We start from the raw sequence: 17,705 nt of genomic DNA, 5'->3' as shown, positions 1-17,705 counted from the left end.
GAATGTTAAAAATCACTGAAGACCTGATAGAAGAGCTCTTCAGAGAAGAAATGAACAGGGAAAAAGAAGAATGGACAGAGAAGTACAGACTTCAGAGACAGCAGCAACAGCAGCAGCAACAACAACAACAACAGCAGCAGCAACCTGAAGCTGACAGAGGCTTTGTCGATTGTCGTATCGACACCAAAGAGTTCTTCTTCTCTTTCCGAAGAAGCAGACCTATCGCCAGAAAGTCTATCCTCAGAGGACATCGCATTCTTAGAAACTAAAAAAAGAATGCCATAGCAAACAAAAAAAAACCAACCCTTTTCAGGGCTACCCCAATACTCTAGAAAAGAAATAACGATCGATTTGCCAATGTGTGTAGGTAGAGTAGTGTGAAAATAAACACTAACTCTTTTTTTTAAAAATGTGAGGGTATGTGTTTGTGTGTTTGTGTTTGTAAGTGCTTAAGTAAGTTGGTATGGATAGTAGATTAAAATGATGTCTTTTTTTTGGTGTTTGAGGTGTAGATTTGGGGTTAGATTGGATTGCTTTGCGTATGTAAATAGTCTATTGAAGTGATTTATAAAAAATTTTAAAATAGTGATGGGTAGCATAAAAAAAGTAAGTGAGTGTTTCTTTTAGGTCCGCGCGTTGTTTCTTTTGGTCATGATCTAGGTAAGATCAATTTTATGTTTCTTAGGGGGATGTTTTCCTTCACGTCCGCGCTTTCACTATAAATTGAAACTCGCTGGGCAGTCTAGCTACCCTTGTTGATTGATCAACACCAAAAATGAACACGAGACTGTCTAAACTGTTGGAACTTCATGTGCATCTGGAATATTCCAGGCGCCTGTTGAATGAACTGGCCGCGGAAGCCATTGTGGAAGACGGAAGGATGAGAGAGGAGGAGGAAAGAAGAAATAAAGAAGAGGAGAGAAGATATAAAGAAGAAGAGGAAAGAAGATACAAAGAGGAGGAGAGAAGATACAAAGAGGAGGAGGAGGAAAAGGAGAGAAGAAGAAAAAATTTCAGAATCCCAGAAACCGAAAATTGGGATTCTGAAGCCACATATCCTGCCTCTGCTCTCTCCCCCAAAAAGGTAAAAAGTAACTGGGGGACAAGATGTGTATGTGGCGCTAGGCCTGGAAGGTGTCACCATTAACCAGGTGTCCATGAAGTTCCAAAAAAAACCAGCCCTTTTCAGGGCTACCCAATACTCTAGAAAAGAAATAACGATCGATTTGCCAATGTGTGTAGGTAGAGTAGTGTGAATATAAACACTAACTCTTTATTAATAGTGGGAGTGTATGTGTTTGTGTGTTTGTGTTAGTAACTGTTCACGTAAGTTTGTGTGAATAGTAGATTATGGGTTTCTTAGAGTAGGTGGAGAGTATAGTTTGGGTTTTATTATATGAAATGAGTAAAGTAGGGATGTTTTCCTTCACGTCCGCGCGTTGCTGTTTCTTTGGTCATGATCTAGGTAAGATCAATTTTATGTTTTAGGGGGATATTTTCCTTCACGTCCGCGCTTTCACTATAAGAAACCACAGTATTCGTCGTTCAAACCATTCTACAAAGAAGATGGCTTCTAACCAAATGGACAAAATACAAACATTGCAAGACGTTTTAGACAACTTAGGAATGATGGAACAGATGTTAATAAGACTCGTTGAAGACCATTATTCCTATAGTCCCCATCGTGTAAAGATGGAAAATTAATAACTTAAAAAAGGTAAAGGACAAGATTAGTGGTGTCATGAAAGAGATAAAGGAGGAGAAGGAGGATGAAGAGGAAAGAATAAGAATAAGCAAATGGAACGAAAAAATTGAAAAAGAAGAAGAAAATGAGAAGAGGAAGAAAGAAGAGGAGGAAGAGAAGAAGAAAGAAGAGCAGGAGAAAAAAAAGAAAGAGAAGAAGAGAAAGAGTGTAGGAGATAAAATAAGAACTTGGTGGAGAAAAAGAAGAAATTAGAAGCAGAAGAAGAAGAAGAAAACCCAAAGGCCCTTTTCAGGGCCAGCCATATTTCTCGAAAAGAGATAGCCTTTCCATTGCCTACCCCTTTTTTAAATTTAAATTTAAATTTAAAAAAATTTAAAAAAAATTTTTTTAAAAAATCCCATGTTCAATTCCCTTGAGGCTATAGTGGCCCAAGACTTTTTTCCCATATTCAATTCCCCTTGAGGCTATAGTGGCCCAAGACTATTTCCCATGTTAAATTCCCCTAGAGGCTATATTTGCCCACGATTTTTCTCCATGTTAAATTTCCATTGAGGCTATATTTGCCCAGGGGTCTCTGTAATGCTAATTCCCATTGAAGCTCTAGTGCCCCACCTTACTACTTAAGTACTAACGATAGCGAGAAATATTATTAGTCATAGTAAAATAAAAAAAATAAAAAAAATACTTATGTCGTTCTTCTTTTTCGCAAGTAGATTTAATTTGTATAAGGTAATTATTTAAATAAATGTTCCTAAGTATTATTTACACGATTATAAGTTGAATTGCCTACTTTGTTAAATTTTGTTTTCTAATCAGAAGTTTACCTTAGTAAGTTAAATAGATTTAATATTAAAATGAAACATAAACTTCAAAGAAAATGTAAAAAAGAAATAAGAAGAAAAAATAATGCTGCATTGTTGATGAAATACATGCATTCATGTTTTATTTTAAGGAATCGTGCAGTTAAACTAGCATTTTCAGTTTTCTGAAACAAGCTGAGTTTCAAAATTGTGTGTGCGTCTGTAGCGTATTACATAATCTACCTCATTATTAGTCCATATTTCGTACCGTCTTGAATCTGTACTACATTATATATTATACCTGACTATTAGTCCATATTTCGTACCGTCTTGAATCTGTACTACATTATATATTATACTTGAGTATTAGTCCATATTTCGTACGGTACTGAATCTGTACTACATTATAAATTATACCTGACTATTAGCCCATATTTCGTACGGTACTGAATCTGTACTACATTATATATTACACCTGACTATTAGTCCATATTTCGTACGGTACTGAATCTGTACTACATTATATATTATACCTGACTATTAGTCCATATTTCGTACCGTCTTGAATCTGTATTACATTATATATTATACTTGACTATTAGTCCATATTTCGTACCGTACTGAATCTGTACTACATTATATATTATTACCTGACTAGTTGTCCATATTTCGTACCGTCTTGAATCTGTACTACATTATATATTATTACCTGACTATTAGTCCATATTTCGTACCGTCTTGAATCTGTATTACATTATATATTATACTTGACTATTAGTCCATATTTCGTACTGTACTGAATGTGTAATACATTATATATTATACCTGACTATTAGTCCATATTTCGTACTGTATTGAATCTGTACTACATTATATATTATACCTGACTATTAGTCCATATTTCGTACGGTACTGAATCTGTACTACATTGTATATTATACTTGACTATTAGTCCATATTTCGTACGGTACTGAATCTGTACTACATTATATATTATACCTGATTATTAGCCCATATTTCGTACGGTATTGAATCTGTACTACATTATATATTATTACCTGACTATTAGTTCATATTTCGTACTGTACTGAATCTGTACTACATTGTATATTATACTTGACTATTAGTCCATATTTCGTACGGTACTGAATCTGTACTACATTGTATATTATACTTGACTATTAGTCCATATTTCGTACGGTACTGAATCTGTACTACATTATATATTATACCTGATTATTAGCCCATATTTCGTACGGTATTGAATCTGTACTACATTATATATTATTACCTGACTATTAGTTCATATTTCGTACTGTACTGAATCTGTACTACATTATATATTATTACCTGACTATTAGTTCATATTTCGTACTGTACTGAATCTGTACTACATTATATATTATTACCTGACTATTAGTCCATATTTCGTACTGTACTGAATCTGTACTACATTATATATTATACCTGATTATTAGCCCATATTTCGTACGGTATTGAATCTGTACTACATTGTATATTATACTTGACTATTAGTCCATATTTCGTACGGTATTGAATCTGTACTACATTATATATTATACCTGATTATTAGCCCATATTTCGTACGGTATTGAATCTGTACTACATTATATATTATATCTGACTATTAGTTCATATTTCGTACTGTACTGAATCTGTAATACATTATATATTATACCTGATTATTAGCCCATATTTTTTTTACAGTAAGCAGTCTTCAAAGTATTACATAATCTACATTACTATTATATAACAACAGGTTGATTTCCAGTTTTTTATATATAATAATTAGATTTCGTTTCTCCAATTGTCACACGTATGTCCGTGCTGCCCCTCTGGTACCTTCTGTTGCTTCCTTGTTTTTTGTTGTTTGGCGGGTTTTCTGGTGTGAAAATAGGTGCATCATTCAAATGACAAAAGGGAAGAGAATCAACTCAATTTAAATTACTCACATGATCATAATCGTTGGTCACCGAACTCAAGCACATTTTTTTTTTGTTCATATAAAGTTGACAATGCAGACGTTTTCTAGGAAAACGAAAACCTCATGTTGTCTCAAGCTTTAGATCTTTTTGAAGGATAGCCCGAGAATGGCGAAGACATTGTATTATCTCAAGTTATGGATGTTGTGGAAGGGACTAATTAAAGAAATAATTTCATTGAAGATACTTTACATTTGCGTGCTTCAGAACAAACGGGATTCTTCTAACTAACATAACCACTATATTTGCGTAGACGAGTCAATTTTATTCAAATAACAAGTGATTTTGTTCCTTGCTTGCGATAAGTGCCGACTATTTCCGTAATTTTGGGCATAACATCCCCCATGACCCCCCGTACATAAGAGTTACACAGCTTGTCCCTTTTATGAAGTTCAAATATTTTTAGAAATATTAATATTGCAAATATTGGATGCAGACGACACATTTTTCCTTTGTAATGTTCTAGGGGCCAGACTACATAATAATAAAAGGTAGGATACTTTTTCTATTTTTCCAGTGACCTAGTAGGCTGATAATATATGGGTTTTTTCAGCGGGAAATATATTTGATGTTGATTCCTCGGTTGGGGTGACTGGTGAAAAAGTTTGTTGACTGTCACATTTTCATTTTTTATTTTACAGCAAATAGCCGTACAATGAAATACTGCCCCCCCCCCCGCAAGTTCCTTACAACCTTTATATCTGATGAGGATCAAATACGCCTGAAGTTAAGTATACTTACTGTCAAAAACTTAAATGATGATTTGTATGAATGCATCTATGCTTATTTAGAGAATATCAGCTGGAAACACATAAAATTCAAAGGCATTAGGGCGTAATTAACGTAAAAGTGTATGGCTTGGAAAACCTGCATTTTGTGTCAAAACATGCCATTATAAATACTGTAAATCACATATGCAGGCGTTACATGCTGGTTTAGGTGCTCTACCGCACTTTAAATGTGGCATCAATGTCAAACTGTGTAATCAGCTTTGCCATCATTAGGAACTGTTTGCGAGTATTATCGTGAGCTCCGGCAGAGATTCGCTAACGCAATTGTTATACAAAAACCGTTGAGGAAACACCTGATAATTGCAATGAAAAATTCGCCAGGATTACAATTTCTGGTCCCGTAGAGTAACAAAAAACAAAAGCATAAAAACATTATTTATGAAATTTGAAATTACATATTTTTTTCCCCTTAGATACCAGTCTGCCGGCTGTAATTCAACTTAGGCAACTCACGCGAGAACGTGTTATACAAATGCCATGCCGTATGCTAAAAGCTGATATACATGTGCTACTAGGACCAAGCCTGATTGTGCAACAACTTCCTCCAGAACAACTACGTTGGTTTCCCCGGATTAACCAAATGTAAGAACAACAGTACAACAAATGAAACAAATTTTCCGAGTGAGCGTAATATACAAATACCAAGAGGTGCAAGAAAAATTAGCACGTTTACATTATTAAGCATTATAGCCAAACCCATTGCACCGTTGTAAACTTTAGGGTCTCCGACTGGTTTGTATGTGCATGTGATGATTGTCACGTAATTTGTTAATTTATCAGTACCCTAGTGAAACTTAAACTCGGGTATTTGTAACTGTTGTGCTTTTGCGGCAACCTCAATAGCAATGTTGTGTGTAATACTGCTACGGTGATTTTGTTCACGAAATTACTCAGTAGCATGATCAACAGTAGTGGCTGCAACACGACAACGGTTTTATTCATCCTCGACTACGCATTCAATTTCAGCTGGTCTTGCTCTTGGTGGAATTTGGGTATTTAATCGTGCTGCAGTTTCACGAAAATCTCAGTCTGACGCGGTTGATATCAGACTTGACAACCAAGACCAACCAAAACCAGGTGAATATCCAATAAACGCTATTGATAAAGCGTGTCATGCTCATGATGTAGCTTATAAAAGTAAAGATCTGCAGCACAGAAACATAGCAGATGTGAAATTAATTCACGCGCTAAATTCCATTACGAATAAATCTTTCAAGGAATCATTGGCTAAATGTTTAGTAAGATCCGCGTTGAAAGGTAAATTAGCGCTAGGTGCTGGTAATTAATTATAAATGGAATCGATTTATTATTCCCCAAGACGATACTGGAAAGGTAACGCAGCGATTAGTAAACTCGCCGAAGCAGCAAAGGTTACACGTGTTACTGCTAAAAAATGGTTATCCCGACAGGCAATATGACAAATTTATCTACCGCCACCTAAACAAATTCACTTTGCACATTTTGATGTTAGTGTTCCTAATGAAGTTCATCAAGCTGATATATTATTTCTGCCACATGATACCGTTAAAATCCAAAGATGTCAAATAACATACAAGTATGCACTAACTGTAGTTGATGTTGCAAGTAGATACAAAGAAGCAGAACCGTTGTCAACAAAGACAGCAACTGGGGTAGCTTCTGCGTTTAAACGAATTTATCAACGAGGACCCTTTCAAAGGCCACAGCTGTTACAAGTTGATCATGGCAAAGAATTTCAAGGTGCAGTATCATCGCTGATGAAGCAACATAACGTCACCATCAGACAAGGGCATACTGAAATTCATCGTGATCAGGCAATTGTTGAACGATTTAATCGAACACTTGCTGAGCGGTTATTTGGATATCAATACGCGAAAGAATTCATTCAAGACAAGAGATCTCGTGAATGGGTTGCAAGATTACCAAGTGTGATAACGGCGCTAAATAATGAAATTACTCGAACAACTGCGTTGAAATCAATTAATGCAACCAAGCGCGCGCGTATAACAATACAACGACGTGATTTTTCAACACAGCCAGTGCTGGGTAACGACACTGTGAGATATTTATATGAACCCGGTGAACTTGAAGGTGGTAAAAAATGAGCCACTGATCTATTTGGAGCATCACGACACACAAGATATCTAATGTAACAAGATCCACGGGTAGACCCGCAATCTACAGACTGGATTCAACTGCTCCTCAACGTGGATTTACACGTGAACAATTACAAGAAATTCCCGAAGACACACAATTACCACTGCGATCACTTAACTAGCGCCCCGACGTCGATTACACTCAAGACAGGTCAACATCGTATTTTCTCGTGTATGACCGCGGCTGTTATCTTCTCTATCTACGGTAAATTGTTTTGGATTACTACTCGAGTACTGCCATAACATTATACAATTACAGCTCGCACAGTGATTATTCTGCTGATGCTTTAGCGCGTTGATAAATTCAACGTCGAGATCAAAATCGCGTTTGGTTTTTTTTGTCACTTTGTTTATAACCAGCCAATTTTTTCTATTATATCCTTGTCAATATCATCATTGATTACGGACTCTCCAAGACAATCCTTCGTAGCTGAGCTATTCTTCTGACTCGAGGCACTACCAAATAAATTAAATTCGACCATTCGATACGATCATCAACGATCCAAACAATTGTATCAGTGATAGTTAATCCCTGAGATGAGTGAATCGTCATTGCGTATCCTAGCGTCCACGGAAATTGGTCAGCGTGTAGAGCATCCTCAACAACACTGACATCAACTGCGACAATATCATTTAATACGAGATTCTATTTCTCGGTCTGTCCTGGTATATCAAGGTCAACATTCTGCCGTCGCGTATCAGCTGGTCGATAACACAGCGGCACTGGCAATGTTGGAAATTTTTCTTTATGTAACTGAAACAACCGCTGTTGAAGTGTGTCTCTATTTTTCTACTTGCCACTATCAAATCGTTTGGTCTCCACGTATCCCAAAAGTCGTTCATTGAAGTTTCTGAAATTATTTTACGCGCTATTTCACACTGAATTTTATTCGGTTGTAATCTGATTAAGTTTTTAAATTTTCTTAATTCTGCATCAAGAGATCTATGATCATCAGTTATTTCTTCAACGTAGTCTACAAAATTCTTCAACCAATCGTGTGGAGATGGTCCAACAAACGGCGGTGGTTGACCGTGATCGCCGTACATTATCACAGCTGTATCTTTTAATAACAACCAATCGAGAAATGTTTTTAATATTTCCAACGACACTGTGCACACTTCATCCCAAATGATGATCTTTGGAATATATTTCTCTCCCATTCGATCGGGAGTCCATGTGCCACCGCTGTATTTGAAAAATCCGTGATAAGTACAAGAATTGACTCCTCGTTGTTTCATCTCCCTGACGAGTCTGTGTGTTGTTGTTAGAACACCATTGGAATTCATTCGGATTATTCTATAAAATTAGACTTTTGATAGACCTGTTAGGACTATTTGGAATTTAATTCACAATATTGTATGTTCATTTTAATGTTTTAAATATTCACTATTTTTTATATGGAAATAAATTATATCTTGAATTTTACTAAACTTGTTGGCTTGCGCTCTTTTCAGTTACTTACTTAACTGCTGCATTACTAGTATCCTTGTTAAAACATTTTTGTTGCTGAGCTTATATGGTCATCGGTCAAAGAAATCAAATTCCTGACAGTTGTCTGCAGGACGATAGTTGCTAATGCCCTCTACGCTGTGATTATTAAGAAGATATCTTTGCATTTACTGGAAAATCAGCAGGTTAAGCAGCAATCGTTTGCAAACATCCTCTGACCTCAAGAAAAGCTATCTCAGGAAGCAAGTACACGTACTTATCTAACCTATCAAAAACTATTGTACCAGCGCTATGTATTGGATGCGAGCTCTTATCAAAGTACTCCACGTACTCTTATAATATATTTCACACACAATAAGAGCCTCGTGAAAAACCTTTAAAGACTCGGGGTTATTTTTTGACAAGATAATTACATGACTATGTTACATAAAAATTCTCTTTACACAAGAATTCATCACAATATTTCATAGATTGGGTTATTGAGCTGATTCATAATTCCTTGGCCACGCTTAGACAATATTGTTGGGCTGTTCTAGTCATTACGCGCTCGACGTTTTTCATAAATTCAAATTTTCTGATAACCCGTTTGATTTTTACTAAAGTAGTCTAAAATTTCCTCTACATATTTTTTCCTCCGCTGATGTGGCGCCCTTTGCATGACTTGAAAGAGCAGTGCCAATTTTTCTTGCTATGCCTGGCATCACGGTGGCTATTCTGCTAAGTATATAAAAATGTCCAGGAACATTTGTGCGCTTAATTCGTATTGTTTTCATTATTCAAGTATATTACATTGTTTCTTGTTGTGCTTGCAGATGCAAGTAAATTGTTGCGCGCCCATTATTGAAGTTCACACTGTTTCCTGATTGGTCTGTGATCCACATTGCAGAATCTGGCGTGCTTAATACAGTATTTACTTGATGGCAAATTAGCGGCGAAGGTTTGTCTGTCAACAATAACCCTGGCGGCGCATTTGTGCTCACATTATAAATGACATGTGTATGGCTTCTACGTGCGTCACAGGATCATTCAGATGCAGAACGTTGTTTACTTCGCTGACGTCAACAGGAAAATCACCATCATGTACTCTCTGCTGATGTAGAATATGAGAGTTAAATCCAAGCAAAGTTCACAAGGTGTTGCTGATTGTGAAGTCGATTTGATACCCAGCCTCGTGCTGGAATACTGGATATAATAATACTCATCTGCTAAAGTTTTAAAACACGAATGAATAATTTCTAGATAAACAAAAATATTACCTAAAGAAAAATTTCGCTCTGTAAGGTTCCAAATGTTAGCAAGATAAATTCGTAGTTATAATTAGAAGTCTGTTACTAAAATTATAATATAAAATGGGGTTAAACAACTAATAGTTCATGCATTTCATGGGCAATTTCCAACGTTTTGGACTCAGATTAAGATAAACATGTTGTTTACAAAACCAAATTCAATGATGCATGTCAGGTAGGAAATTAACTTGATTTTGGATAAGGTCAAGTCCAAAATACAATTATCCATATCATATATTGTATACAAATCCTAGCAAACAATGCAAATTAAATATGCACAACATTCGTCAAGTAACTGTTGGGTGCTAAACAAATGCAACATCTGCATAAAAACATTTTACCCGCGCATGATAATAACTTCCAATAGATCCGCATGGTCGGGGAAGCTGATTACGTGATTTGACTCCAATGCCGTATCTGAGGCATGGTTGGGCACTTATACCAAAAAGTAGCGCGTGCAAATGTGAGTTACAGTATTTGTGTTAGCAAGTTCAGCCGCATTGTTCACGTTTTTCACAACATGTATCTCTGCTTTGATTACGTTCAGATGTCATTGAAACTGTTATATCAGATTTATATTCTTTAATAGGAACTATTTATGAATTCGTGGAAGTTGCTAACAAAACCGGTAATTTTTCACATTATACTATATTGAGTGATAGTTGATAATATTCATTAATTATAAATAGTAATGGTACAAAGTAGTTTAGTGTCTCACAAGCAAGATATTTTATCACGCGACAGTCTCCAAAACTGTATCAAATCTACCCCTGCGCAAATAAAATTGTCTTCAAGCGAGTATTTTGTGAAATCACTGCACATTTACATCTATTGTATTGTCACATGAAATAGCTTCAAACATGCATTTAAATAACTCTTTCAAAGAAATACTACCATTTCCTAATGTCTTCTATCACTTTTACATATTCGTTATCATGAAAAATACTTTGTTTTGCATGTGTTCGAGTGACATTAGTGTTTTTTTAATATATATTATACTAAGACAGGTCTTTAACTGATTTATCGTTGGTGATCTTCACTGCTGCTGCTATATTCGCTTGTTTTTTCAAGAGCATTATTGTAGCATTCGTTCGTTTTCTTATCTGTACTAAGTAGACCAGTCAATGTCAGCGACTTTTTTTCCTACACAGTATAAAATAATGGCTTTCGAAGGATGTTTTCTCATGATATTTGTCAAATTTCAATTGTTGGTGCTCCAAGATAATTCCTATCTCAGTTTATGAAAAGCTCCGGTATGTGCTTGAAAAGTTATATAACATTTTTGTACTTCGTTAACAAATCTGTTTGATGCATGGAATCGAAACAGTGATTTAATCTTTGATCTAATGTTGCGCACACTCCACTGATCTGATATAATGATATCAGAATTGGATATATCTATAAACCATATACTATACTAATCAGTCTGTGAATTATCGCTATTTATATATACCGTAGTAATTATTTAATATAAAATGTTCTCTGCCAGTATAAACTATTTTCTGATTAACTTTGCCACAAAAAATCATATCAGGAGATTATTGTGCACAGTGTTGTGGAGATCAATTATCCTGTTCCCGAAACAGTATAGTTACAATCAATAATATAAGCTTAATTACGGCACCTGTAGTATAGTACACTGACTTCACGTGGTTACACGCACTGTGCATAGGCTCACTACTTGCTCGAATCATACACTTGCATTTAATTCTAGGGTAAAGTCATGAGTTAGAAGGAAATGATTTATCTCAAATACCAAAATATAAACCACTGGTAAGCTGTGAAATCGTTGCCAAGGTAAAATTACTAAGGATGTCATCTACATCATCTTGGTCTCACTGGAAAGCTGTGAAATATAAAAGTGGTAAAAATTACTAATGTAAATAACTGTAGTTCACCTTCAGCCCGCGACAAACCAATATCAAATACAGAACAATCCGTAATTCGCTACAAGGCAATTGGCAGGTTGTTGATATGGTTGATATTGGTTTGTTGTTGGCATAAATATTTCATTGTTTATTGTCCATAGCGCGTGCACTCGCGTGTGATGATCGTGGTAAAAATAAGAAAATTATGGGATATAGAAGACATTAACCTATATCAATACCAAAAACCTGAATCACATATTATCACTCTTCTCAAGTAAATCCTCGTCACCTGAATAAATAATTTCATGCATTTATATTAAATTGTCTTGATGAGCAGTATTCGTCATTGGTGCGTAAGCAGCAGTAATTATGAAACTCTAGGGATTGATGAAATACTGATAAGCAAGGAAACATACCTATAAAACATCCCCCGCTGCCTTTGGCTCTGCAAGCCGGCGCCATTGAAGAAATGCTGCAGTTAGACATCCTAGTATTACTTGGCTTATCACCAGATGTCGCTCTTGCATACATGATATAATTTCCAGCATCACCACCGGGAAAATAATTGGAATTATTCTCAGGATCACGCTGAAAAGAGAGTATAAATGTAGTACATTTTAACTCCAGGGCAGACAAACAGCAGCATACGCTTTGTAATGTTTATTTTAGAAGGACCAATAAAGTTCGGACACACAATTAGTCACTGCATCCAGAACTCTGATTTTGAAAAAGTTGATTTTGGTTGGCAACTTTCACCAATGAAAATAATGAAGCAAATTTAAATTTGAGATTTTTATTATGAAATCTAAGGATAGCTCTTTAAAGCAAAATATGAATTCCCTATTATTTGGGCTATATGAAAGCAATGAATAAAATTGCTATCATTTTTTAAGATCACAAAACAAAACATGATATATATATATTTTTCAGAATACGGGATAATCTTAATAGATGATGCCGGACACATCGAGATGATGAAAAAATACTATAAAAGCTTATACTTATATTACAGCTTCTCGTATTAGTTCTCGTCAAAAAAATCTAGGTCAGTAGTATAGTGGGACGAATCAGCGACAATGGGAATTAGCATTACAAGACCCCACTGGGACGATATAGCGACAAGATTTATAGCGACAATGGGAATTAACATTACAAGACCCCCTGGGATGATATAGCGACAAGATTGATAGGGACAATGGGAGAATACATTACAACACCCCCTGGGGCTGTTTACGGACAATGGGAATTTAACATGGAGAATATTGGACCTGTTTACGGACAAGGGAAAGTTGGGTCTATATAGCGTCTGACGTCACGGTATGGGAGATTGGTAACAATGTTGCAACCATGTGAGGTGACGTCACAGTACTGAAGATTGATAACAATGTGCAGGTGTGCACCGGGCTGACCTCAGTCAGGAATAAAGAGTGGGACTTAGATTTATATAACGCATACAACATACAACATACAGTCACAAACACTTATACAACTGACTAAAAAATTATAGGCACAAAAGCAAATCTTTTAGAGGCATTTGTGTGGCCCTGAAAAGGGCCTTTGTGTTTATGTTAACATCATTCCGTTAACATAGAGGGCATCGCATAGGTCTGCTTCTCTTCCTCTAACTTCTTCTGACTTCTGATGATAAGGACCCTTTTCAAACAATCTTGTCTCTCCACATAAATTTTTCTTTCTCAAACGCTTGTATCCGTGATCCTGATAATTGTCCATGATGACTTCACATACATGGGTAAGTCCGTACGGAACAGCATTGACGAAACGAGGGTAGATGATTCTACGTTGGTCCACATCTTGTGACGAGAAGAGGTGAAGGGAATGCAGCGGACTGCTTATATTTATAGGGGAAGGGCGGATCGAAACGGATTGAGTTTATTCACCAATCCAAACACGCGTTACAAAATTCAGTCACAACACGGAGTCTGGCTTCCAATCCGAAGAGAGTGGTGTGTGACGTCACATTCCCTATATAGATGCGCTAACGTCTGTGCGCAGTCAATCCATGCGACACAGTTTTCAAACATGAAAGAACCTAAGAAGACAATGAATTGGGGTGCACCCGCTGTGGAGACGACAAGCGTTTGTATAGCAGCGGCTACCAAAGTCAACATAGGCCTGCTGCCAGAAGAGGCTGATTTTAATTGGGATTTAGTCGATTTACTTTCTTTTTCGCAAGAATTTGTTCCGGTACCAGTACCTTCGCCACCTTCTCCTTCTTTACCACACGTGGAGAATTTTAAACAGAGACAGAACGAAAAATTGAAGAAATTTTTACAGCAGCAGAAGGAAGCAGAACAAGCTTTTCTCCTGCAACAACAACGAGAAGAAGAAGAAGCAAGAAGGAAACGGCAGGAAGAAGAAGCAGCGAAGAAATAAGGTGTAAGAGAGAAGGAGAATAGCGAAAGTCAAACGGTAACGGTATTCTTAGACATTTTAGCAGAGTCAAGGAGTCTGAAACAAATGTATCAGACTTCTTTATTATGACCCAAGAGAAAAAAACCTTCCCGAGCCAAACAACCCAGCCCTATTACTATGCCTGCGATACCACCCCTAGTGATTTTTACCAAATCATCATCGACAACAGCCAGTCCAGAAGTAGCAAAGACTTAAGGCAGTTAAAGATGATTACGTCCTAGTCCTGAGATTTTTTTAAAACAAACAAAAAACCAACTGTCCTTTTCAGTGTCACCGACTTCTCTCGAAAAGAGATAGTATTGCAATTGCCAAAATCAATTAAAACTCACAAATTACCCGTAATGTACGTGTGTGAATGCGTGAGTGTAGGTTCTTATTATAAAAATCAAAACCAAGAGACAGTTACGTTTTATGCCTGGTCTATTCTGGTACAAATGTTGCAGTACAATTCACAGCACCGCACTTTAAAAAGTTCATAGCCTTCTTTTGTGTTTGTTTTCACTCTCTGTTTTTTTTAAAAAATTTCTTCACTTTCACAGGGTTTTCCTCCACTTTGTCCTCACTCTCTTCTCGTCTTCTTTTTTTCTCATTTGTCTCTTTCTGACCGTGTCTCGGCTCATCCTTTGGGGAGGGTACCTTTTCTTCTTCCTATTCGGAACCCCTCTCTTCTTCTTCCTCCTGTTGTTTCTTAGGCAATCTGAAGACCAATGTCCTTTTTCTTGAAAATGATAACAGGTATCTTGAGTTTTGTCTCTTCTAGCACCTGTTTTGCTTTTTTGACGGTATGGGCACTCTGAACACTCTGAAGACCAATGCCCTTTCTTCTCACAGATATAGCAAGTATCTCGACTTTTATCTCGAAAGGAGGGGGCGTAGTCCGTCGGCTTGTCTAAGAAATTATTATTATGACACCTCGCAAAGCTCCGATCAAAACTTTGATCTGTGTAGGCTCTTCCATCGTTCTTCTCAGTTTGAGAGTGAAATGAATATTGGAAGGGAATTCACACACCATTTATATATACGCTGGTCTGCCATGGATATAAAATGACCCATGACATTTAAAATGTAGTCATTTGACTTTTTCCCGGTCAAGAGGAAACGATCGTATAAATTCGTGGAGAAAGGAGAAGAAAGTAAGAGGCAGAAACGTGATTTGTCTTCTCGTACACTAGCTCAAGTCTTGGCACAAATTCATGCCAGTGATTTTGAAGATGACATGAGTGAGTCAGAATCCAGACCCAAAGAGTCTACACCTAGCCAAAATTCACCACCATTAATAAACCCTGAAAATTACTATCACATTCGAGAGACGGTAAAGCGTTCCTCTAGAAAATTTAGAACTACAGCTTACACCTACACGGTGAAATTTAAAGATTTCAAGTCTAACATACCACTGGAAAAAGCATGGGGCTTCATCACCGAGGTGTGGGATTCTTTGTTAAGCACTCTGAAATGCCATTCTCAAGCCAAAGAAGACGATCGCTTGAGGCTTTCCATTCATTACGACAGTCTGCAATCCCCCGTTTGGATCGAGTTTAGTCTACCAACAGAATTGACACCTTCCAAAGGCGTCGACAAGATTCAACACGTACAACAATCCAACGACAAGTTTCACATCACCGATGGAAAAGCCACACTGTCCCTGACCCACGTCCCTCTCCCCAAGGGGACCGGACAATGCAGAAAAGTGTTATTGGTGGACGAACTTCACAGCACCAAAAAGAGCCTCGTCCAAATTAACAACACTCAAGACCAGATGTGTTTAGCCCGTGCCATCGTGGTGGGACGAACGTATGCCAACAAGAACGATACGGTAGAATGAAAAAGAGCCTGGAAAACTATTCAACGATCGGACCGAGCCAAACAACGAAGTGAAGCAGAACTTCTGTTAAGGATATCAAAAGACACACATTGTAGCATTCCTGAAATGCAAAAATTGCAAGACGTCTTGGCTCCACGCTACACCTTGAAAGTACACCCTCAAGAAGTGCGCGGACCTCTATTGTTTCGAGGCAAATATTTCAAAGACGGAAAATATATTCACGTCTATTATCACGATGAACATTTCGATGCCATTACCAGTATCGCCCCATTCTTGGGTTACCGTGAGAAATGTGACTGTGGCTATAACAATCGAGAGCAACACAAGCATTGTGGATCGAAATCCTCAGGATGTTTGGCCTCTCAACCCTGTCTGGACGAAGGACAAAAACGAATGCAATGCCCTGCTTGTCAGCGCACTTTTGTCAGCTGTGCATGTTACCAACAACATTTGAAGACGCAAGGTTCACAGCAGAAAACTGCTTGTCACCTGCTGAGATTGTGCGCTACTTCTGAACAAGGCGTACGCACCAATAATGCCAAGGCACACGTATGTTCAGGAAAGAAACGATGTCACATTTGTCACCAAATCGTGGACTTGGAACACAAATGCTACATTCAAAAATACCAACCACAACAAGAGGATCATGACCAGAAGAAAGGCAATTTCATCTTTTTCGATTTCGAATGCATGCAAGAGACTGGCATTCACATTCCTAATTTATGTGTGGCTCATCGAGCGCGCGACAAGTCTATCGAAGAGCCTGCAGAAAGATTTCTGGAGGACGTGAAAAAATATTTCGAGGACCGAACACTCTAGCCGATTTCCCCCAATGGATCTTAGACCCCATTGACGAAACGTGTCGCCAAGAGTACATCGAACGTTACGGAGATTGTCATTGCCATGCCGCGGTAATGGCTCACAATTTCTCGGGATACTATGGAAAGTTTCTTTTGAGATACTATACGGAACAAGGCACCAAACGTCCGAAAGTTACTTTGAACGGAGCCAAATCATTTCCATGCAAGTGGGACAAGTACAGTTTACAGATTCGATGAGCTACTTGGCCATGCCTTTGAGTCGAATACCTAAAACGTTTGGAATGACAGAAATGGCCAAAGGCTACTTCCACACTTTTTCAATACCGAAGCCAATCAACACGTCGTTCTACCCCATTTGCCAGAGGCTCACGACTACGAGCCCGACAACATGCGTACCGAACAATGAGAAGCTTTCTACGCTTGGTACCAGGCTCACGCCTCGGACGCCTTCAACTTTCAGGAAGAAATGTTAAAGTATTTTCATTCCGACGTAGACATTTTATGACGTTGCTGTGGAAAATTTTGAGAACTTTTCATGGAACACGGAGGGGTCAATGCTTTGAAAGAAGCATGCACCATTGCCAAAGCATG

Source organism: Sinohyriopsis cumingii, chromosome 8, assembly GCF_028554795.1.
Source record: "Sinohyriopsis cumingii isolate HCF-2022 chromosome 8, ASM2855479v2, whole genome shotgun sequence".
Lineage (NCBI taxonomy): Eukaryota > Metazoa > Mollusca > Bivalvia > Unionida > Unionidae > Sinohyriopsis > Sinohyriopsis cumingii.
The sequence above is the reverse complement of the archived record's forward strand: the minus strand, read 5'-3'. Positions refer to the sequence as shown.